Raw genomic sequence first — 13,705 nt, 5'->3', positions numbered from 1 at the left:
ATCTCAAGGGAAGGGGCCTGACGGACATATTTCGAGATATTTCTTCTTCTTGTTGTTCTTCTTCTGCACAGCTAAGCTGGAAGTGGCATTTGCAGCTCGCAATAGTGCAGAGTTATCTCAAAGAAAGGGGCCACGGTGTTTCTGTATCTCTATTATGTTGGTGCGGCTTCGGAACTTTTAAATATCTTGATATATCTCGAGAAGTACGCATCTGATCAAAAAATATCATAGAACATAGAAAGTAGGAAACTTAATTCTCTACAAAAAAGGTCTCTTAACATTTTGCCATAGCTCGCTTCGTTTCCGAGATATTTGCAGATTAATCTCAAGGGAAGGGGCCTGGCGGACATATTTCGAGATATTTCTTCTTCTTGTTGTTCTTCTTCTGCACAGCTAAGCTGGAAGTGGCATTTGCGGCTCGCACTAGTGCAGAGTTATCTCAAAGAAAGGGGCCACGGTGTTTCTGTATCTCTATTATGTTGGTGCGGCTTCGGAACTTTTAAATATCTTGATATATCTCGAGAACTACGCATCTGATCAAAAAATATCATAGAACATAAAAAGTAGGAAACTTAATTCTCTACAAAAAAGGTCTCTTAACATTTTGCCATAGCTCGCTTCGTTTCCGAGATATTTGCAGATTTATCTCAAGGGAAGGGGCCTGACGGACATATTTCGAGATATTTCTTCTTCTTGTTGTTCTTCTTCTGCACAGCTAAGCTGGAAGTGGCATTTGCGGCTCGCACTAGTGCAGAGTTATCTCAAAGAAAGGGGCCACGGTGTTTCTGTATCTCTATTATGTTGGTGCGGCTTCGGAACTTTTAAATATCTCGATATATCTCGAAAACTACGCTTCTGATCAAAAAATATCATAGAACATAAATTGTAGGAAACATAATTCTCTACAAAAAAGGTCTCTTAACATTTTGCAATAGCTCGCTTCGTTTCCGAGATATTTGCAGATATATCTCAAGGGAAGGGGCCTGACGGACATATTTCGAGATATTTCTTCTTCTTGTTGTTCTTCTTCTGCACAGCTAAGCTGGAAGTGGCATTTGCAGCTCGCAATAGTGCAGAGTTATCTCAAAGAAAGGGGCCACGGTGTTTCTGTATCTCTATTATGTTGGTGCGGCTTCGAAACTTTTAAATATCTTGATATATCTCGAGAACTACGCAACTGATCAAAAAATATCATAGAACATAAAAAGTAGGAAACTTAATTCTCTACAAAAAAGGTCTCTTAACATTTTGCCATAGCTCGCTTCGTTTCCGAGATATTTGCAGATTTATCTCAAGGGAAGGGGCCTGGCGGACATATTTCGAGATATTTCTTCTTCTTGTTGTTCTTCTTCTGCACAGCTAAGCTGGAAGTGGCATTTGCGGCTCGCACTAGTGCAGAGTTATCTCAAAGAAAGGGGCCACGGTGTTTCTGTATCTCTATTATGTTGGTGCGGCTTCGGAACTTTTAAATATCTTGATATATCTCGAGAACTACGCATCTGATCAAAAAATATCATAGAACATAAAAAGTAGGAAACTTAATTCTCTACAAATAAAGTCTCTTAACATTTTGCCATAGCTCGCTTCGTTTCCGAGATATTTGCAGATTTATCTCAAGGAAAGGGGCCTGTCGGACATATTTCGAGATATTTCTTCTTCTTGTTGTTCTTCTTCTGCACAGCTAAGCTGGAAGTGGCATTTGCAGCTCGCAATAGTGCAGAGTTATCTCAAAGAAAGGGGCCACGGTGTTTCTGTATCTCTATTATGTTGGTGCGGCTTCGGAACTTTTAAATATCTTGATATATCTCGACAAGTACGCATCTGATCAAAAAATATCATAGAACATAGAAAGTAGGAAACTTAATTCTCTACAAAAAAGGTCTCTTAACATTTTGCCATAGCTCGCTTCGTTTCCGAGATATTTGCAGATTCAGCTCAAAGGAACGGGCCTGACGGACATATTTCGAGATATTTCTTCTTCTTGTTGTTCTTCTTCTGCACAGCTAAGCTGGAAGTGGCATTTACAGCTTGCAATAGTGCAGAGTTATCTCAAAGAAAGGGGCCACGGTGTTTCTGTATCTCTATTATGTTGGTGCGGCTTCGGAACTTTTAAATATCTCGATATATCTCGAAAACTACGCTTCTGATCAAAAAATATCATAGATCATAAATTGTAGGAAACATAATTCTCTACAAATAAAGTCTCTTAACATTTTGCCATAGCTCGCTTGGTTTCCGAGATATTTGCAGATTTATCTCAAGGAAAGGGGCCTGACGGACATATTTCGAGATATTTCTTCTTCTTGTTGTTCTTCTTCTGCACAGCTATGCTGGAAGTGGCATTTGCAGCTCGCAATAGTGCAGAGTTATCTCAAAGAAAGGGGCGACGGTGTTTCTGTATCTCTATTATGTTGGTGCGGCTTCGGAACTTTTAAATATCTTGATATATCTCGAGAACTACGCATCTGATCACAAAATATCATAGAACATAAAAAGTAGGAAACTTAATTCTCTACAAAAAAGGTCTCTTAACATTTTGCCATAGCTCGCTTCGTTTCCGAGATATTTGCAGATTTATCTCAAGGGAAGGGGCCTGACGGACATATTTCGAGATATTTCTTCTTCTTGTTGTTCTTCTTCTGCACAGCTAAGCTGGAAGTGGCATTTGCGGCTCGCACTAGTGCAGAGTTATCTCAAAGAAAGGGGCCACGGTGTTTCTGTATCTCTATTATGTTGGTGCGGCTTCGGAACTTTTAAATATCTCGATATATCTCGAAAACTACGCTTCTGATCAAAAAATATCATAGAACATAAATTGTAGGAAACATAATTCTCTACAAAAAACGTCTCTTAACATTTTGCCATAGCTCGCTTCGTTTCCGAGATATTTGCAGATTTATCTCAAGGGAAGGGGCCTGACGGACATATTTCGAGATATTTCTTCTTCTTGTTGTTCTTCTTCTGCACAGCTAAGCTGGAAGTGGCATTTGCAGCTCGCAATAGTGCAGAGTTATCTCAAAGAAAGGGGCCACGGTGTTTCTGTATCTCTATTATGTTGGTGCGGCTTCGAAACTTTTAAATATCTTGATATATCTCGAGAACTACGCAACTGATCAAAAAATATCATAGAACATAAAAAGTAGGAAACTTAATTCTCTACGAAAAAGGTCTCTTAAAATTTTGCCATAGCTCGCTTCGGTTCCGAGATATTTGCAGATTTATCTCAAGGGAAGGGGCCTGACGGACATATTTCGAGATATTTCTTCTTCTTGTTGCTCTTCTTCTGCACAGCTAAGCTGGAAGTGGCATTTGCGGCTCGCACTAGTGCAGAGTTATCTCAAAGAAAGGGGCCACGGTGTTTCTGTATCTCTATTATGTTGGTGCGGCTTCGGAACTTTTAAATATCACGATATATCTCGAAAACTACGCTTCTGATCAAAAAATATCATAGAACATAAATTGTACGAAACATAATTCTCTACAAAAAACCTCTCTTAACATTTTGCCATAGCTCGCTTCGTTTCCGAGATATTTGCAGATTTATCTCAAGGGAAGGGGCCTGACGGACATATTTCGAGATATTTCTTCTTCTTGTTGTTCTTCTTCTGCACAGCTAAGCTGGAAGTGGCATTTGCGGCTCGCACTAGTGCAGAGTTATCTCAAAGAAAGGGGCCACGGTGTTTCTGTATCTCTATTATGTTGGTGCGGCTTCGAAACTTTTAAATATCTTGATATATCTCGAGAACTACGCAACTGATCAAAAAATATCATAGAACATAAAAAGTAGGAAACATAATTCTCTACAAAAAACGTCTCTTAACATTTTGCCATAGCTCGCTTCGTTTCCGAGATATTTGCAGATTCAGCTCAAAGGAACGGGCCTGACGGACATATTTCGTGATATTTCTTCTTCTTGTTGTTCTTCTTCTGCACAGCTAAGCTGGAAGTGGCATTTGCAGCTCGCAATAGCGCAGAGTTATCTCAAAGAAAGGGGCCACGGTGTTTCTGTATCTCTATTATGTTGGTGCGGCTTCGGAACTTTTAAATATCTTGATATATCTCGGGAACTACGCATCTGATCAAAAAATATCATAGATCATAAATTGTAGGAAACATAATTCTCTACAAAAAAGGTCTCTTAACATTTTGCCATAGCTCGCTTCGTTTCCGAGATATTTGCAGATATATCTCAAGGGAAGGGGCCTGACGGACATATTTCGAGATATTTCTTCTTCTTGTTGTTCTTCTTCTGCACAGCTAAGCTGGAAGTGGCATTTGCGGCTCGCACTAGTGCAGAGTTATCTCAAAGAAAGGGGCCACGGTGTTTCTGTATCTCTATTATGTTGGTGCGGCTTCGGATCTTTTAAATATCTCGATATATCTCGAAAACTACGCTTCTGATCAAAAAATATCATAGATCATAAATTATAGGAAACATAATTCTCTACAAAAAACGTCTCTTAACGTTTTGCCATAGCTCGCTTCGTTTCCGAGATATTTGCAGATATATCTCAAGGGAAGGGGCCTGACGGACATATTTCGAGATATTTCTTCTTCTTGTTGTTCTTCTTCTGCACAGCTAAGCTGGAAGTGGCATTTGCGGCTCGCACTAGTGCAGAGTTATCTCAAAGAAAGGGGCCACGGTGTTTCTGTATCTCTATTATGTTAGTGCGGCTTCGGAACTTTTAAATATCACGATATATCTCGAAAACCACGCTTCGGATCAAAAAATATCATAGAACATAAATTGTAGGAAACATAATTCTCTACAAAAAACGTCTCTTAACATTTTGCCATAGCTCGCTTCGTTTCCGAGATATTTGCAGATTCAGCTCAAAGGAACGGGCCTGACGGACATATTTCGAGATATTTCTTCTTCTTGTTGTTCTTCTTCTGCACAGCTAAGCTGGAAGTGGCATTTACAGCTTGCAATAGTGCAGAGTTATCTCAAAGAAAGGGGCCACGGTGTTTCTGTATCTCTATTATGTTGGTGCGGCTTCGGAACTTTCAAATATCTCGATATATCTCGAAAACTACGCTTCTGATCAAAAAATATCATAGATCATAAATTGTAGGAAACATAATTCTCTACAAATAAAGTCTCTTAACATTTTGCCATAGCTCGCTTGGTTTCCGAGATATTTGCAGATTTATCTCAAGGAAAGGGGCCTGACGGACATATTTCGAGATATTTCTTCTTCTTGTTGTTCTTCTTCTGCACAGCTATGCTGGAAGTGGCATTTGCAGCTCGCAATAGTGCAGAGTTATCTCAAAGAAAGGGGCGACGGTGTTTCTGTATCTCTATTATGTTGGTGCGGCTTCGGAACTTTTAAATATCTTGATATATCTCGAGAACTACGCATCTGATCACAAAATATCATAGAACATAAAAAGTAGGAAACTTAATTCTCTACAAAAAAGGTCTCTTATCATTTTGCCATAGCTCGCTTCGTTTCCGAGATATTTGCACATTTATCTCAAGGGAAGGGGCCTGACGGACATATTTCGAGATATTTCTTCTTCTTGTTGTTCTTCTTCTGCACAGCTAAGCTGGAAGTGGCATTTGCGGCTCGCACTAGTGCAGAGTTATCTCAAAGAAAGGGGCCACGGTGTTTCTGTATCTCTATTATGTTGCTGCGGCTTCGGAACTTTTAAATATCTCGATATATCTCGAAAACTACGCTTCTGATCAAAAAATATCATAGAACATAAATTGTAGGAAACATAATTCTCTACAAAAAACGTCTCTTAACATTTTGCCATAGCTCGCTTCGTTTCCGAGATATTTGCAGATTTATCTCAAGGGAAGGGGCCTGACGGACATATTTCGAGATATCTCTTCTTCTTGTTGTTCTTCTTCTGCACAGCTAAGCTGGAAGTGGCATTTGCGGCTCGCACTAGTGCAGAGTTATCTCAAAGAAAGGGGCCACGGTGTTTCTGTATCTCTATTATGTTGGTGCGGCTTCGGAACTTTTAAATATCACGATATATCTCGAAAACTACGCTTCTGATCAAAAAATATCATAGAACATAAATTGTACGAAACATAATTCTCTACAAAAAACCTCTCTTAACATTTTGCCATAGCTCGCTTCGTTTCCGAGATATTTGCAGATTTATCTCAAGGGAAGGGGCCTGACGGACATATTTCGAGATATTTCTTCTTCTTGTTGTTCTTCTTCTGCACAGCTAAGCTGGAAGTGGCATTTGCGGCTCGCACTAGTGCAGAGTTATCTCAAAGAAAGGGGCCACGGTGTTTCTGTATCTCTATTATGTTGGTGCGGCTTCGAAACTTTTAAATATCTTGATATATCTCGAGAACTACGCAACTGATCAAAAAATATCATAGAACATAAAAAGTAGGAAACATAATTCTCTACAAAAAACGTCTCTTAACATTTTACCATAGCTCGCTTCGTTTCCGAGATATTTGCAGATTCAGCTCAAAGGAACGGGCCTGACGGACATATTTCGTGATATTTCTTCTTCTTGTTGTTCTTCTTCTGCACAGCTAAGCTGGAAGTGGCATTTGCAGCTCGCAATAGTGCAGAGATATCTCAAAGAAAGGGGCCACGGTGTTTCTGTATCTCTATTATGTTGGTGCGGCTTCGGAACTTTCAAATATCTTGATATATCTCGAGAACTACGGATCTGCTCAAAAAATATCATAGAACATAAAAAGTAGGAAACTTAATTCTCTACAAAAAAGGTCTCTTAACATTTTGCGATAGCTCGCTTCGTTTCCGAGATATATGCAGATTTATCTCAAGGGAAGGGGCCTGACGGACATATTTCGAGATATTTCTTCTTCTTGTTGTTCTTCTTCTGCACCGCTAAGCTGGAAGTGGCATTTGCAGCTCGCAATAGTGCAGAGTTATCTCAAAGAAAGGGGCCACGGTGTTTCTGTTTCTCTATTATGTTGGTGCGGCTTCGGATCTTTTAAATATCTCGATATATCTTGAAAACTACGCTTCTGATCAAAAAATATCATAGAGCATAACTTGTAGGAAACATAATTCTCTACAAAAAAGGTCTCTTAACATTTTGCCATAGCTCGCTTCGTTTCCGAGATATTTGCAGATATATCTCAAGGGAAGGGGCCTGACGGACATATTTCGAGATATCTCTTCTTCTTGTTGTTCTTCTTCTGCACAGCTAAACTGGAAGTGGCATTTCCAGCTCGCAATAGTGCAGAGTTATCTCAAAGAAAGGGGCCACGGTGTTTCTGTATCTCTATTATGTTGGTGCGGCTTCGGAACTTTTAAATATCTTGATATATCTCGAGAACTACGCATCTGATCAATAAATCTCATAGAACATAAAAAGTAGGAAACTTAATTCTCTACAAAAAAGGTCTCTTAACATTTTGCCATAGCTCGCTTCGTTTCCGAGATATTTGCAGATTTATCTCAAGGGAAGGGGCCTGACGGACATATTTCGAGATATTTCTTCTTCTTGTTGTTCTTCTTCTGCACAGCTAAACTGGAAGTGGCATTTCCAGCTCGCAATAGTGCAGAGTTATCTCAAAGAAAGGGGCCACGGTGTTTCTGTATCTCTATTATGTTGGTGCGGCTTCGGAACTTTTAAATATCTTGATATATCTCGAGAACTACGCATCTGATCAAAAAATATCATAGAACATAAAAAGTAGGAAACTTAATTCTCTACAAATAAAGTCTCTTAACATTTTGCCATAGCTCGCTTCGTTTCCGAGATATTTGCAGATTTATCTCAAGGGAAGGGGCCTGACGGACATATTTCGAGATATTTCTTCTTCTTGTTGTTCTTCTTCTGCACAGCTAAGCTGGAAGTGGCATTTGCAGCTCGCAATAGTGCAGAGTTATCTCAAAGAAAGGGGCACGGTGTTTCTGTATCTCTATTATGTTGGTGCGGCTTCGAAACTTTTAAATATCTTGATATATCTCGAGAACTACGCATCTGATCAAAAAATCTCATAGAACGTAAAAAGTAGGAAACTTAATTCTCTACAAAAAAGGTCTCTTAACATTTTGCCATAGCTCGCTTCGTTTCCGAGATATTTGCAGATTTATCTCAAGGGAAGGGGCCTGACGGACATATTTCGAGATATTTCTTCTTCTTGTTGTTCTTCTTCTGCACAGCTAAACTGGAAGTGGCATTTCCAGCTCGCAATAGTGCAGAGTTATCTCAAAGAAAGGGGCCACGGTGTTTCTGTATCTCTATTATGTTGGTGCGGCTTCGGAACTTTCAAATATCTTGATATATCTCGAGAACTACGCATCTGATCAAAAAATATCATAGAACATAAAAAGTAGGAAACTTAATTCTCTACAAAAAAGGTCTCTTAATATTTTGCCATAGCTCGCTTCGTTTCCGAGATATATGCAGATTTATCTCAAGGGAAGGGGCCTGACGGACATATTTCGAGATATTTCTTCTTCTTGTTGTTCTTCTTCTGCACAGCTAAGCTGGAAGTGGCATTTGCAGCTCGCAATAGTGCAGAGTTATCTCAAAGAAAGGGGCCACGGTGTTTCTGTATCTCTGTAATGTTGGTGCGGCTTCGGAACTTTCAAATATCTTGATATATCTCGAGAACTACGCATCTGATCAAAAAATATCATAGAACATAAAAAGTAGGAAACTTAATTCTCTACAAAAAAGGTCTCTTAACATTTTGCCATAGCTCGCTTCGTTTCCGAGATATATGCAGATTTATCTCAAGGGAAGGGGCCTGACGGACATATTTCGAGATATTTCTTCTTCTTATTGTTCTTCTTCTGCACAGCTAAGCTGGAAGTGGCATTTGCAGCTCGCAATAGTGCAGAGTTATCTCAAAGAAAGGGGCCACGGTGTTTCTGTATCTCTATTATGTTGGTGCGGCTTCGGAACTTTTAAATATCTTGATATATCTCGGGAACTACGCATCTGATAAAAAAATATCATAGAACATAAAAAGTAGGAAACTTAATTCTCTACAAATAAAGTCTCTTAACATTTTGCCATAGCTCGCTTCGTTTCCGAGATATTTGCAGATTTATCTCAAGGGAAGGGGCCTGACGGACATATTTCGAGATATTTCTTCTTCTTGTTGTTCTTCTTCTGCACAGCTAAACTGGAAGTGGCGTTTCCAGCTCGCAATAGCGCAGAGTTATCTCAAAGAAAGGGGCCACGGTGTTTCTGTATCTCTATTATGTTAGTGCGGCTTCGGAACTTTTAAATATCACGATATATCTCGAAAACTACGCTTCGGATCAAAAAATATCATAGAACATAAATTGTAGGAAACATAATTCTCTACAAAAAACGTCTCTTAACATTTTGCCATAGCTCGCTTCGTTTCCGAGATATTTGCAGATTCAGCTCAAAGGAACGGGCCTGACGGACATATTTCGAGATATTTCTTCTTCTTGTTGTTCTTCTTCTGCACAGCTAAGCTGGAAGTGGCATTTACAGCTTGCAATAGTGCAGAGTTATCTCAAAGAAAGGGGCCACGGTGTTTCTGTATCTCTATTATGTTGGTGCGGCTTCGGAACTTTTAAATATCTCGATATATCTCGAAAACTACGCTTCTGATCAAAAAATATCATAGATCATAAATTGTAGGAAACATAATTCTCTACAAATAAAGTCTCTTAACATTTTGCCATAGCTCGCTTGGTTTCCGAGATATTTGCAGATTTATCTCAAGGAAAGGGGCCTGACGGACATATTTCGAGATATTTCTTCTTCTTGTTGTTCTTCTTCTGCACAGCTAAGCTGGAAGTGGCATTTGCGGCTCGCACTAGTGCAGAGTTATCTCAAAGAAAGGGGCCACGGTGTTTCTGTATCTCTATTATGTTGGTGCGGCTTCGGAACTTTTAAATATCACGATATATCTCGAAAACTACGCTTCTGATCAAAAAATATCATAGAACATAAATTGTACGAAACATAATTCTCTACAAAAAACGTCTGTTAACATTTTGCCATAGCTCGCTTCGTTTCCGAGATATTTGCAGATTTATCTCAAGGGAAGGGGCCTGACGGACATATTTCGAGATATTTCTTCTTCTTGTTGTTCTTCTTCTGCACAGCTAAGCTGGAAGTGGCATTTGCGGCTCGCACTAGTGCAGAGTTATCTCAAAGAAAGGGGCCACGGTGTTTCTGTATCTCTATTATGTTGGTGCGGCTTCGAAACTTTTAAATATCTTGATATATCTCGAGAACTACGCAACTGATCAAAAAATATCATAGAACATAAAAAGTAGGAAACATAATTCTCTACAAAGAACGTCTCTTAACATTTTGCCATAGCTCGCTTCGTTTCCGAGATATTTGCAGATTTATCTCAAGGGAAGGGGCCTGACGGACATATTTCGAGATATTTCTTCTTCTTGTTGTTCTTCTTCTGCACAGCTAAGCTGGAAGTGGCATTTGCAGCTCGCAATAGTGCAGAGTTATCTCAAAGAAAGCGGCCACGGTGTTTCTGTATCTCTATTATGTTGGTGCGGCTTCGGAACTTTCAAATATCTTGATATATCTCGAGAACTACGCATCTGATCAAAAAATATCATAGAACATAAAAAGTAGGAAACTTAATTCTCTACAAAAAAGGTCTCTTAAAATTTTGCCATAGCTCGCTTCGGTTCCGAGATATTTGCAGATTTATCTCATGGGAAGGGGCCTGACGGACATATTTCGAGATATTTCTTCTTCTTGTTGTTCTTCTTCTGCACAGCTAAGCTGGAAGTGGCATTTGCGGCTCGCAATAGTGCAGAGTTATCTCAAAGAAAGGGGCCACGGTGTTTCTGTATCTCTATTATGTTGGTGCGGCTTCGGAACTTTTAAATATCACGATATATCTCGAAAACTACGCTTCTGATCGAAAAATATCATAGAACATAAATTGTACGAAACATAATTCTCTACAAAAAACGTCTCTTAACATTTTGCCATAGCTCGCTTCGTTTCCGAGATATTTGCAGATTTATCTCAAGGGAAGGGGCCTGACGGACATATTTCGAGATATTTCTTCTTCTTGTTGTTCTTCTTCTGCACAGCTAAGCTGGAAGTGGCATTTGCGGCTCGCACTAGTGCAGAGTTATCTCAAAGAAAGGGGCCACGGTGTTTCTGTATCTCTATTATGTTGGTGCGGCTTCGAAGCTTTTAAATATCTTGATATATCTCGAGAACTACGCAACTGATCAAAAAATATCATAGAACATAAAAAGTAGGAAACATAATTCTCTACAAAAAACGTCTCTTAACATTTTGCCATAGCTCGCTTCGTTTCCGAGATATTTGCAGATTCAGCTCAAAGGAACGGGCCTGACGGACATATTTCGTGATATTTCTTCTTCTTGTTGTTCTTCTTCTGCACAGCTAAGCTGGAAGTGGCATTTGCAGCTCGCAATAGTGCAGAGTTATCTCAAAGAGAGGGGCCACGGTGTTTCTGTATCTCTATTATGTTGGTGCGGCTTCGGAACTTTCAAATATCTTGATATATCTCGAGAACTACGGATCTGATCAAAAAATATCATAGAACATAAAAAGTAGGAAACTTAATTCTCTACAAAAAAGGTCTCTTAACATTTTGCGATAGCTCGCTTCGTTTCCGAGATATATGCAGATTTATCTCAAGGGAAGGGGCCTGACGGACATATTTCGAGATATTTCTTCTTCTTGTTGTTCTTCTTCTGCACAGCTAAGCTGGAAGTGGCATTTGCAGCTCGCAATAGTGCAGAGTTATCTCAAAGAAAGGGGCCACGGTGTTTCTGTATCTCTATTATGTTGGTGCGGCTTCGGAACTTTCAAATATCTTGATATATCTCGAGAACTACGCATCTGATCAAAAAATATCATAGAACATAGAAAGTAGGAAACTTAATTCTCTACAAAAAAGGTCTCTTAACATTTTGCCATAGCTCGCTTCGTTTCCGAGATATATGCAGATTTATCTCAAGGGAAGGGGCCTGACGGACATATTTCGAGATATTTCTTCTTCTTGTTGTTCTTCTTCTGCACAGCTAAGCTGGAAGTGGCATTTGCAGCTCGCAATAGTGCAGAGTTATCTCAAAGAAAGGGGCCACGGTGTTTCTGTATCTCTATTATGTTGGTGCGGCTTCGGATCTTTTAAATATCTCGATATATCTTGAAAACTACGCTTCTGATCAAAAAATATCATAGAGCATAACTTGTAGGAAACATAATTCTCTACAAAAAAGGTCTCTTAACATTTTGCCATAGCTCGCTTCGTTTCCGAGATATTTGCAGATATATCTCAAGGGAAGGGGCCTGACGGACATATTTCGAGATATTTCTTCTTCTTGTTGTTCTTCTTCTGCACAGCTAAACTGGAAGTGGCATTTCCAGCTCGCAATAGTGCAGAGTTATCTCAAAGAAAGGGGCCACGGTGTTTCTGTATCTCTATTATGTTGGTGCGGCTTCGGAACTTTTAAATATCTTGATATATCTCGAGAACTACGCATCTGATCAAAAAATCTCATAGAACATAAAAAGTAGGAAACTTAATTCTCTACAAAAAAGGTCTCTTAACATTTTGCCATAGCTCGCTTCGTTTCCGAGATATTTGCAGATTTATCTCAAGGGAAGGGGCCTGACGGACATATTTCGAGATATTTCTTCTTCTTGTTGTTCTTCTTCTGCACAGCTAAACTGGAAGTGGCATTTCCAGCTCGCAATAGTGCAGAGTTATCTCAAAGAAAGGGGCCACGGTGTTTCTGTATCTCTATTATGTTGGTGCGGCTTCGGAACTTTTAAATATCTTGATATATCTCGAGAACTACGCATCTGATCAAAAAATCTCATAGAACATAAAAAGTAGGAAACTTAATTCTCTACAAAAAAGGTCTCTTAACATTTTGCCATAGCTCGCTTCGTTTCCGAGATATTTGCAGATTTATCTCAAGGGAAGGGGCCTGACAGACATATTTCGAGATATTTCTTCTTCTTGTTGTTCTTCTTCTGCACAGCTAAGCTGGAAGTGGCATTTGCGGCTCGCACTAGTGCAGAGTTATCTCAAAGAAAGGGGCCACGGTGTTTCTGTATCTCTATTATGTTGGTGCGGCTTCGGAACTTTCAAATATCTTGATATATCTCGAGAACTACGCATCTGATCAAAAAATCTCATAGAACATAAAAAGTAGGAAACGTAATTCTCTACAAAAAAGGTCTCTTAACATTTTGCCATCGCTCGCTTCGTTTCCGAGATATTTGCAGATTTATCTCAAGGGAAGGGGCCTGACGGACATATTTCGAGATATTTCTTCTTCTTGTTGTTCTTCTTCTGCACAGCTAAGCTGGAAGTGGCATTTGCGGCTCGCACTAGTGCAGAGTTATCTCAAAGAAAGGGGCCACGGTGTTTCTGTATCTCTATTATGTTGGTGCGGCTTCGGAACTTTCAAATATCTTGATATATCTCGAGAACTACGCATCTGATCAAAAAATATCATAGAACGTAAAAAGTTGGAAACTTAATTCTCTACAAAATAGGTCTCTTAACATTTTGCCATAGCTCGCTTCGTTTCCGAGATATATGCAGATTTATCTCAAGGGAAGGGGCCTGACGGACATATTTCGAGATATTTCTTCTTCTTGTTGTTCTTCTTCTGCACAGCTAAGCTGGAAGTGGCATTTGCAGCTCGCAATAGTGCAGAGTTATCTCAAAGAAAGGGGCCACGGTGTTTCTGTATCTCTATTATGTTGGTGCGGCTTCGGAACTTTCAAA

Source organism: Osmia lignaria, unplaced genomic scaffold, assembly GCF_051020975.1.
Source record: "Osmia lignaria lignaria isolate PbOS001 unplaced genomic scaffold, iyOsmLign1 scaffold0003, whole genome shotgun sequence".
Taxonomy (NCBI): Eukaryota; Metazoa; Arthropoda; class Insecta; order Hymenoptera; family Megachilidae; genus Osmia; species Osmia lignaria.
The sequence above is the reverse complement of the archived record's forward strand: the minus strand, read 5'-3'. Positions refer to the sequence as shown.